The following is a 10,424-nucleotide window of genomic DNA, read 5'->3' as shown; positions in this document are numbered from 1 at the left end:
ATTTTTAAAATTTTTATTTATTTTTTAAAATCATTTTATTGCACATCATTGCATGGGAAGAATTGGAGAAAATTATGCTAAGGGAAGTAAGCCAAGCACAAAAGGACAAGTACAACATGAGGCCGCTGAGGTAAGCTTAAATTTTTCCCTTCTTATTTGAAGCATTCCTAAATATAGAAAAATAAGACAATATTTATAAGGTACAAAACAAGCCAAATTAATATAATCTTCCTTTGGAACTCTATGAAGGAGGTGAGGACATTCAAGGGTTACAGAAAGGATTTCAGAATTTAATACTGGCGCCAAGAGTGTGCATACTTGAGCCGGAAAAGAAAAGAATCCATGCCAGAGCTCAGAGGGGTTTGCTGTTGTTGTTCAGAGCTGTCAAGTGGGCCCAGACCTTTGGAGATCTGACGCATAACAGAGCGAAGCACTGCTCATTCCTGTGTCATCTTCATGACCATTGGTATGTTTGCGTCTACTCTGGTCACCTTATCTCATGGAGGGTGTGGAAGTGACATAATCTGTTGTCAACCTGAAGATTAAGGGTGTAGGGGTGGAGTCTAGCCTGTCAATCAGGATATCGCCAAGGAGGCCTCTGTGTGAGCATGGCCTTCTCCTGAGGATTCTGGGAACTCCTGTTTTTCCTCCCGAGAGGTAGGTGACACACTCTCTCACTATTCACTCCCTGTGAGACATCCCTGTGGAGAAGACACAGAGAGAGGCTGATGGAGTCAGACCTCTGGAGCCAGAGAAGCCACATGGACAGGCCTGCCAGTGCTGAGATACTTATAATGTCACTGGATCCACAAGCCTTCCCATCCACTGGCCTGTGATCTTCCTGCATTCACCATCATTGTGTGTGCTGCATGTGTCTGAAGAAGACTTTATAGATTGGTGTCAGACATATGGGCTAATATCAGACTTATGGACTTAATCTGGACTGGGCTGGGACGTTTTCTCAATATTCAACTGCTCTTGTACACAAAGCTCTTTCTTATACACGTGTGAGTGTCCATAAATTTGTGTCTCTAGTCTACCCAGACTAACACAGAGGGATTCCCTCATTTTCACAAACTGTCCGCATTACAAAACACAAAGTAATTTTCTAGTGATTGGTCTTTTCTGATGAGCTATCCAAAGTCAGCAGGATGAAGTCTTGACATCCTCTCTTCTAAGGAACATTCTAATCGTATGTCTTCTAGGACTGATTTGTCCCTTCTTCTAGGAGTCCATGGTATATTTCATATTCTTCACCAGCACAGCAGTCTAAATATATCAATTCTTTTGTCATCTTTTGTCAAGGACATCCAATCGTCTCATATGGATATGAAATGGGGCAGGGGCACTGGGCAAACTTTGGAATATGTAGGGAGAGACAGGTCTACAAAGAATGCTGCTGGTGGTGCACTCCAAGTTGTACAGAGGCCTGCCGAAGGGTTATGAAAGGCTGGTGGAAAGCCAGCTTCTAGAGATGTACCAATCAAAACCAAACCTACTGCCATCTAATTGACTCTGAATCATATCAAACCTATAGAATGTTTTGGAAGCTATAAATCGTTATGGGAACAGAAAGTCTCATCTTTCTCCCTTGGAGCTGTTGGTGGGCTTGAACTACTGACTATGAGGTTAGCAGCCCAATGATGGAAGGCAGACTTGGTTGATCTGAAGACCTAATTTTTAGAGCTTTAACATTCCAGATGCATTTGAATGTTTTGGCAAGGCAGGTCTGTTGTAATACAAATGCTCAAGCTTTAGTGTGGACAAGCTGGGGTTCTGAAACACAAGAGTCATCTCTGGATGGATGTCTTTGTGATGTTGATAGTGTGTCTCTGGACCCTCTTGGTGGCCCACTCTTTCCTCACAGAGCTGTATTAGCCTAGGAGATCTTTCAGAACAATACCTCCTCCACCTTCATCCCCAACCCCACCACACACACACACACACACACACACACACACACACACACACTGATGAGTCCCTCCTCCTCAGAAACTACAGTCACCTTCCTCCTGGCTGTCAAATGAATAAATGGGGTGAAATGCTATCATAACTAAACTTATGTGCTGAGTCTGAGGAAGAAAATGAATCTAAAAGGAAGGAGATTCAAGGAGGACCTAACAGGTATCAGCAGAAGCCAAGGAAGAAAACCCTTAGAGTAGGATTTTGAGGGAGGTTGGCCAATGGAGGCAGAACACAAAATGAAATAAGTAAGAGTTCACTCACTTGTGAGAACTTTCCTGAGTCACAGAATTTAACACCCAATCAAAGGACCACTGATTTAGCAACTCGCCCTCCAGCACTTCATAACACTTGGGGATAACAATGGCTCGCTTTCAATGGCGTGGAAATGCCTTAACAGTGAGGAAGTAAGGGTGGGGTGAATGCCTTATACAGGTTTTTGAGTTATGAGTCTCTCCACCAAAAAACCTGATTTATGCATTTCACATCTTCTCATGAGCAATATATACTGCATACAACACTGCAGCCTGTAATCTGCTGATGTTATCATTCGCGACTGTGCAAATATTATAATTTACTATTCAAAACACTGCTATCTAGCAGGCTATGCAAATAAAAAGAAAAAAGATTTGATTTTTGTCAGGACAGATTTGAAAGCGTCATTGGAAAGGAATCCCTTTCATAAGTCAGACACTAGCTGTATCCAGCAGATTTGCTGGGTAATTACATTCCCCAAGAAGGCCCACAAGGTACACCCTTCCCCTAGGCCAGGGCTGTCAAACTCAATTAAAATGAGCAACCATGATTTTGTGATTTTACTCACCTTCAGCAGTTAAAGGGTTAATGAAGGTATTGTGTGTACAGTATTGCCTCGATCTCTCCTAAGCCCTATTTTCTTCATTACAATTTTTTTCTATTTTCATTTTCTTTCAAAGCATTGTGCGCCACAAAAAAAATTACCTCTGTGGCCCATAGGCTGCCAGTTTGACACCCCTGCCCTAGGCCATCGGATGCACTGGTGAGAAGGTACCAGCTTCACGAAGAAGTCCAGTGTCTCACCTCTGCAGGCCAGGGATCACAGTAGGTAAGGTGGTCCCAAAGCTGGGCTGGTTAACATCCTTGAAAATGATCCTCCCATGAAACAAAAAATCCAGTTGTTACGGACTGAATTTGTGTCTCCAAAAAAGATATGTTGAAGTCCTCACTCCTGGAACCAGCATGCGAATGTGGCCTTGTGTGCACACAGGCTCCTTGCAGATGTCATCAGTAAAAGTCACATGAGGTCATACTGGAGTAGGCTGAAGTGAGTTCTATTGCCATGTGTGTGATGTCCCGATTTAAAACAATTTAAAAAAAAGAGAACAGAGAGAGAAGGCAGCCATGTGAAGGTGCACCTACACACCAAAGAATGTCCCGGGCTATCAGAAGCTGAGACCAAAACCGGAAATGCCTCTAGAAACTTCAGAGAGAATACAGCCCTAACAACATTTCAGAAGTGAAATGTTTTAAAGTTTACTTAAAAAAAAAAAATCAGGCTCACTTATATGACAGAGTTGAATGATCCTATTAGGTAGCCGGATAGGGGCTTGTTCCTCTTTATGCCCAGGGACCCCCTTGACAGGAAGTTGGAAGCTGCTCAAGGCTAGAGGGCATGGTCCAAATTCAGGCCCTGAGCCTGGAAGGGGAGGTACACCTAGGTGGGCAGTACACCTGGATTGGCCCCATCTAGGCCAGGTGGGCTTAACACAGCCAATAGGGTCAACCAGCACCATCAACCATGCCTCCCAGCAGAGGGCCCTGAGAAGCCAGAAACTTTGAGACACCCCCATGCCCCCCTTCTCTCTTCCAGTGGCTCCAACACGGTTGAAGGCAGCCAGGCTGTCTTTTTCCAGCAGCTCCTTGGCCACGCTGCGGGTTTTCTGGTTTTCCTCTGTCCTCAGTTTCCCACTCGTGGGTGTGACGTGCCCTGAGGGGGCCTGTGTAAAACCTGAAACTTCTATCCGTTATAGAACTCACTTGGATCACAGACCAGGCTTCAGAGTGAATTCTTTCTCATGCGAAGCCAAGGTCCGAGGTATTTCCACCCGAGAAATTTAACAGTCCCTTTTTGTTTCCAAGACTTTAAATCAGCGGTTCTCAACCTGTGGGTCGCGACTCCTTTGAAGGTCAAACGACGCGTTCACAGGGGTCGCCCGATTCATAACAGTAGCAAAATGACAGTGATGTAGTAATACCGAAAATAATTTTACTGTTGAGAGGTCACCACAACATGAGGAACTGTATGAAAGGGTTGCAGCATTAGGAAGGTTGAGAACCAAGGCTTTAAATCTTTACAGGAGTAGACAGCTTCAACTTTCTCCCTCAGCGTGATTGATGGGTTGGACCTGCTGCTCAATTCCTAACCCATGCTGCTATCAGAGCTCCTTTCACTGGTCTTAACTCACCCAATTTGCTAGAGCATCCCCAAGAAACCTTCAAGATACAGGATACCCGCCCACCAAGGCCAATTCCAAGTCACCAATGGTTCATCACAAAATTCCCAAATATTTAATAATCTGCTCTAATGAGCTGGTATAAACTGGTCTAGCACATCACCACCAACAGTCTATCCCTTCTCAGACTACCCAGTGGTCTAGGATGCTTCTTCCAGCTTCGCCCCCACCCTACCCACCGCCCCTAGTTCACTTGAGGTCAGCTAGGGTTCTCAGAGTTGCCCTGCTTCCCATTCCATTTTCTCTCATTGATTATTTTCCTAATAAAATACTTAAGGGCTTAATCTGATCCTAGTGTATACTTCTCAGAAGACCCAGATCGTCAGCTGGAACTGGGATGCAGACTATTGCAATGGTTCTGGTGAGCTTATAATTAGGAAATGAGAAGGGAGGGAGGGGATACAAGTGAGGGAAATTATGGCTGGATGGAAAAAGGCAACAAAATTGATGTTAGATATCTTACATCTGTATTTTGTGGTTTGTATTCACAATTTGCTGATCGGCTTGACTATTACTAATAGGTCATTACCAAATCTTTAATTTGTATGGTTCAAAGCCTAAGACATTGCAAATAAGAGATCCGTAGTCACTGTGGGTCATATGTTGGAACTTTGCCATTCATTAAAATGAATCGATATTTAATATTGTGAAGGGCCTTGCTTAAAATAATTCAATGTATTCAATAAAGTACTGTCATCACAGAGGAGTTTAGCTATGACCATGGGAAATGCTTTTCAGGCACCAGAGATGCTTTCTGTGACCGCTGTGTTTCTGGAAAATTGAACTTGGGGAGCCAAATAGTGATTCAAATTCACTATGGTAGCTTGTCACTTAGAAGCACCCTGAGGTGAACTCTTCAGAAATGGATTAAGTGTTGGAATTCCAATGAGATGCGTGCATGTGGGGGAGAGAGAGGACCTTGAGGGAAGAGGGAGGTTAAGGGAGAGGAAAGGGGTACAGGCAGGGCATCAGCACTGATGGAGAATCAACATGGAATTGGGAGATGGGAGAAGAAGGGGGCAGGATGTCTCTGATATACACAGTGGAGAAGAGACTGAGTTAGTACATATACTCCAACTCCCCACGATATGGAAGAACAGTTCCCTAAAAAAGGAATAGGATAATGAAGGCAAAGGGAAGGCCTGATTGCAAGGGGAGAAATGGAAGGAACAGAGCTATGAAATCCTCTTCCGGGCCTAGAGACCCAGAGCGAGTTAAAAGTGACAGTGCTCTCTCTGTATGCCTGGCCTTGGATGAGAATTCCACACAGACTGGAGTCAGCATAGTAAATACAGATCTCCAGCGACAGTCTGGGTTCTGAAGGCTGTGGAAGGGGCCAGTTGTCCTGGGGGTCCACAGCAAGGCCTGAAGGATCATAGGCCTCACATTCCTGTTTAGATGAAGAAACAGGTGATCAAAAGAATTACCCTTTAGCCCTTGATGAAAGGGGAAGAGAGAAGAGCTCTAATTCCAATCCATGCTCCCCAAGCTTAGATTCATTAGCTGGGGGATCTGCACCCACTCAATCCAACTCTGCCCTTGTGGGCTTTTGTTCCCTGCTCTCATGATGCTGGACCCGTTTACTAAATTAGAGTAAATGCTAATGAGCATGAGGGAGGCAGTTGGGGCCACTCAGAAACTGCATTGTCTTCTTTGTTCTTGGGTTTTCTGATGTGGAAAATAAACATAATTATTTTTATCTGCTTACTTAAGCTTGGAGGGCTATGAAAAGCTCACTGTTCAGAAAGACTAATAAGGTAGTGATTGCACATGAACAATAAAAAGAAAGTGAGCATAAATTTTTCCCCAGGGACTTGGGCTGAGCCCGAGAAAGAGGGCCCTGGGATCCCAGGCTGCAGAACAAAACTCTGTACAGATGACCTGAGAAACACTTGCAATCAAGTTGTGACTCAATATGCGGCACCAACTGACCCTCCTGCTAAGATTATGTTCTCTAAATTCAACAGGTTGCTTGATTGGTGTATGGGTACACATCTGGCTAGCTTCCCTCTCTGGAGAACTTTGCTGCTTCTTACAATGACAGTCTTAAACTAACATAAAAGAAAAATAACTGACATGGATGACCTCATCCAACCCAGAGTGTTCTTTTGTAAAGAAAGTTCTATGGAACACAGACATCCTCATGTGTTTATATCGTGTCTATGATTGCTTTGGTCACTAAAATGGCAATGTTAAATACTTGCCAAGCCCAAAATACAGCCTGGCCCTTTACAGAAAAGTGTGCTCCTCCCTATGCAAAGCCTTCAGCAACTCCAGATCTCAGATTGCCCCGTGCCTTCCCCCAGGGGTAATCTGAGTTAGTGTTGTTCTTGTCATCAGGTGCCATGGAGTCAATTCTGACTAACAGTAACTATGTCCAACAAAACAAAATCCTGGCCAGCCAGACACCAGGTTTGAGCCTGTTGCTGTAGCCACTGCTCCAGTGTGTCTCATTGAGGACCTTCCTGTTTTTTAGCTGACCTTCTCCTTTATCAAGCACGACAGCCTGTTCCAGGTACTGATCTCTCCTGATAAAAAGTCCAAAACAGATGAGGGAGAGTTTTGTTATCTTCACTTCTAAGGAGAATTTTGACCCAACTTTACCAAGGCAGATTTGTTTGTCCTTCTGACAGCCATTGCCAACACCAAAACTCAAATGCATTCATTTTTTCTTTAGTCTTCCTTGTTCACTGTCTTCCTTTCACATGCATATGAAGACGTTAGAAATGTCCTGGCTTAGGGCAGGTACACTTTAGTCCTCAAAGTGACATCCTTCTACTTCAACAATTTAAAAATGCAACTGATTTGCCCAGTGAAATACATTGGTTGACTTCTTGCTGTGTCCATGAGCATTGATTGTGGATCCGAGAAAGATGAAATCCTTAACAACTTCAATCTTGCTCTATTTGTCATGATACGATGTATTGGTTCCGTTGTGAGGATTTGGGTTTTCTTTACATGGAGTTGCAATCCAGACTGAAGGCTGCAGTCCTTGATCTCCATCAGCAAGTGCGTCAAGTCCTCCGCAATTTCAACAAGCAAGGTTGCGTCGCCTGCATATCACAAGTTATTAGTAAGCTGTCCTCCAATCCTAATTTTTCATTCTTCTTCATATAATCCAGCTTCTTTGATTACTTGCTCAGCAGACGGATTATGATTTATTTAGTTTGAGGGCTCTGTGTGGATCATAATGACCATTGGATGTGGGAGTGATGTCCTAACAACCCACTATCCAAGAAATTCTAGTCACAAACTCTCAATTTGATTATCTATCAAAAAAGGAATTTTTACTGGGGTCACTGTCATAAATCTTAATAAAAACAGATAAATAATGGTTATCTTAGCAATACTACATAAAACAAATCTTAAATTATGTCAGCCTTTGGTGTTTCTCAGATAAATTTGTGGACAATTCTTATCTGATGTTAAAAATGATGAAATGAAATATACTATCCTCAAAAGAAACTAAGCCAATGATAAAATGAATCTGTTAGATGGGTTTTATATGGGCAAAAGATTCACAAATCGGGTAGCACCCAACCACTTACAGAAGAGTATTCCACAACATATTATCAGTGATGGGCTCATATTGATTATTTTCAATTGACTTATACAATTTATTACTAAACTGCTATCAGGATTTCTTTGGCCAGTGAGATGGAAATGTTACCAGAATCTTGTAAGGAAGCTGGCCTGATTTATAGGAAAGCTAGCTTAAGATTTGGTAAAGACTAGTGTTAAAAGTACGATTCACTCATGATTTTATATATGGAAAATATACAAGCTCCACAAGAGGAATGCTGAAAATGATAGAGGAACAGGGTAGAGTGGCAGGATACAAGATCAACAAATAGAAGTCTATAAGACTGCTATATACATCAGACAACACCTCAGAAGAGAAGATCAAAAAGGTAGTACCATTCACAATACCCAAGCACAAATCAAAATACCTAAAGATATACCTAACCAAAACAAAAAAGATTTGTACGAGAAAAACTACAGAACACTATTACAAGAAACCAAGAGTGACCTCCTCAAATGGAAGAATATTCCATGCTTGTGGATCAGAAGCCAATATAGTAAAGATTTCAGTCCTGCCCAAGGTAGTATGTAAGTTTAACACTATCCTAATACAGATACCAACATCTTTCTTCAAAGAATTTGAGCAACTGACTACCAACTTCATATGGAGAGGGAAGAAACCCAGAATTAGCAACAAATTCCTCAAGAAGAAGGACAAAGTAGGAGGGCTTGCTTTGTCTGACTTTAGCACCTATTATACAGCCACAGTGGTCAAAACAGTGTGGTACTGGTATAATGACAGATATTCAAACCAATGGAAAAGAACTGAAACCCAGAAATGAAATAACCAGCACACAGACAATTGATCTTTGATAAGGGCCCCCAAAATATCCATTAGGAAGTGGATGCCCTCTTTAAGAAGTGGTGCTGGAAAAAATGGATATCTACCTGCAGAAAAATGAAGCAAGACCCTTACCTCATTCCATACACAAGGAGAGGAGAAACTCAAGTTGGATCACAAACCTCGAGGTTAAACCCCAAACTATTAGGACCATTAATGAGGGAACTGGGAAAAGCCTACGAACTTTGGCGCAGGGAATACATAGACTATCAGAAATGGGAAAGGACATAAACATAGAGGATGCACAAAATGACAAGTAGGATATAATGAAGATAAAATACACCTGTGTACATTGAAAGAATTCACCAAAAGAGTAATAAGAGAGCCCACAGCCTGGGGAAACATCTTTAGCAATGATACATCAGACAAAAGCCTTATTACTAAAATCTACAATACTCTCCTAGCCTACAATAAGATAAAAAGCAAATAGCCCATTGAGGAGGTGGGCAAAGGACCTGAACAGAAATTTCATAAGGGCAGAAATCCAAATAGTCAATAACCATATGAGAAAATGTTCCTGGTCATTAGACAAAAGGGAAACAAAAATTAAAACAACTATGAGATATCACCTAACACCCTCAAAGATAGCCCAATTCAAAAATCAGAAAGCAACAAGTGCTGGAGAGGATGTGGTAAGACAGAAACTCTCATCCACTGCTGGCGGACCTGTAGGTATATGCAGTCATTTTGGAAACCGATTTGGCGATTTCTAAAACAAATGGAGATTGAGCTACCATATGACCCAGCAATCCCCCTACTGGGCAAATACCCAGAAGAGGTATGAAACAGACCACATCCAGACATCTGTGCTGCAATGTTTATCGTGGCACAGTTCACAATCACAAAGAATTGAAAACAACCTAAGATTCCATTAACGGAGGAATGCATTAAAAAAAAAAACTTCTGACACATACATACAATGGAATACTTCGCATCCCTGAAAAATAGTGATGAATAGTTCCAGGTCTGTCTGCTGACCCTTGTGAATGTTTTCTAATCAGCTCTGGTGAGATGCCAAGCCCTGTCCACTGATTCCAAAATCTATTTATTTTCAGATTTCCTTGGGACTTTGTTGATTTTCAACAGACCTGGAACTATTTATAGGTTGTTGTTTGTTTGTTTTTTTCTCTCATGTCTATCCATATGAGTGAGGCAAGATAAACAATTCAGAGGAGAAAACAATGAGGCCTACCGTTCCTGGAGGCACATGGGAGAGGAGGAGGTGGGGGAAAGGAAGAGAGGAGCCAACAAACTAGGGACAAGGGAACAACACGAGATCTAAATTAATGACGATCAGGGCGTAGAATGCCTGGTGGGGCTTGTGCAAGTGCAATGTAGCTGAGAGAAATTACTGAAAGTTTAATGAAGGTTACCCATTATAATGGGACAGGAGGAAAGTAAAAAGAAATAGAGGAAAGAATTAGGAGGCAAAAGACATTTATAGAGGCATAAATATAGGCATGTAAATATGCAAATATATTAATATATAATGATAAGGATATAGGTCTCTATACATATATTTAAATGCTAAGTATTAACATTTAATA

Source organism: Echinops telfairi, unplaced genomic scaffold, assembly GCF_000313985.2.
Source record: "Echinops telfairi isolate 266 unplaced genomic scaffold, ASM31398v2 ScPeMD7_31;HRSCAF=116, whole genome shotgun sequence".
Taxonomy (NCBI): domain Eukaryota; kingdom Metazoa; phylum Chordata; class Mammalia; order Afrosoricida; family Tenrecidae; genus Echinops; species Echinops telfairi.
The sequence above is the reverse complement of the archived record's forward strand: the minus strand, read 5'-3'. Positions refer to the sequence as shown.